At 28.6% G+C, this 1,395-nt stretch overlaps 1 non-coding gene across 1 annotated transcript; it reads right to left on the bottom strand.

The window, feature by feature from the left end:
- Window positions 1–1,022: 1,022 nt before the first annotated feature.
- Window positions 1,023–1,111, bottom strand: Trnay-gua (transfer RNA tyrosine (anticodon GUA)). Its single transcript is given in 2 exon segments — window positions 1,023–1,058; window positions 1,075–1,111. It is a non-coding gene; the product is annotated as a tRNA-Tyr (tRNA).
- Between the last annotated feature and the right edge of the window lie 284 nt (window positions 1,112–1,395).

The following is a 1,395-nucleotide window of genomic DNA, read 5'->3' on the forward strand; positions in this document are numbered from 1 at the left end:
ATATATATATATATATATATATATATATATATATATATACTTCATTTTCCGACAATATTATGTTCGAGTATTGAAATGCCCATATATCTGGTTTTATAAGACTAAACTGCAGATGTTTTAAAGATTATGATACTGTTCTATAGTTGAAATTTTATGGCAGTTTGTAAAAAAATAACTATATTTTCAAACCAATAAAATTTGCTTACATATGTATATATATATAGTGCCATGACAAAAAGTTTAAGTTTGGCTGCTTTGAGCTGACTCTTTCTGAGGGTGTTTTATGCTTGGGTGTCTTCTCTGTGATCTTGCGAGGGCACTAATCATGTATATATATACATATATATATATATATATATATACATACACACACATACATATATATATATATATATATATATATATATGTGTGTGTGTGTGTATTTATTTTAAAATGTCCGTGTTGATATGACTATAATGCTCCTCATCTATGTTGAGCATTTGGGAAGTGATATAAAAAGTACCATTAGCGTATGAAGCAATGCCCTTGAGCATAGGTAATTTAGACAATGTCCAAACATCGTTAATTCACTGCCCGCATAGCAATAACAGGTTAGAAGCTTCGACTTTTGTTTGGCCGATCGGGTTTCGATCCTGGTTTGAGGTAGTTTATTGTATAGCCGCACTGATGAACTGCGAAACAGTATTGTATGTGGATGGCTATATGTATATATATATATATATATATATATATTGCAATAAAAAACAATGGTAATTCTTACACAATTTACGAAATAGCATCTATACACTTATACATATATATATATATATATATATATATATATATATAAATACATATTTATATATTATTTACTTTGATTGTTTACTATCTAAAAAAATTGAGATGTCTGCATTAAAAAAAAGTAATTATATAGATGAGTATCCTTATTGAAAAAATAAAAAAAATGAACAAGAGCTGTGAAAGTGGATTACGTGTCGTATTTTTCTATCTATCATAAGGTTACGAGAAAATAAAAATAACCTCTCGCGAGACGGATTCGAACCATCGACCTAAGGATAGCTATTATACAACATCTACAGTCCTCCGCTCTACCAACTGAGCTATCGCGAGTTGCATGAATTACGTAGCATTTATATTGATAAATCTTGATGTCAACAATGGAGATAAGTCATTGCCATTGTAAGTTTACACTAAGTATGGGATTGGCATTAACTTGTTGAGTACACTAACAAACACGTCACACAGCTGTTAAAACTATTTTTTTTTTCATTAGTCATTTTATTTATTGATCTGATACGAAAATACGTATATTTCAATAAAAAAATTATCATGTAAAAATAAGTTCTGTTTACATGTTCTGAAAATAACGATAAGGACCACCACATAATTAAATA

Source organism: Euprymna scolopes, chromosome 3 (assembly GCF_053919585.1).
Source record: "Euprymna scolopes isolate OS-2025 chromosome 3, ASM5391958v1, whole genome shotgun sequence".
NCBI lineage: Eukaryota > Metazoa > Mollusca > Cephalopoda > Sepiida > Sepiolidae > Euprymna > Euprymna scolopes.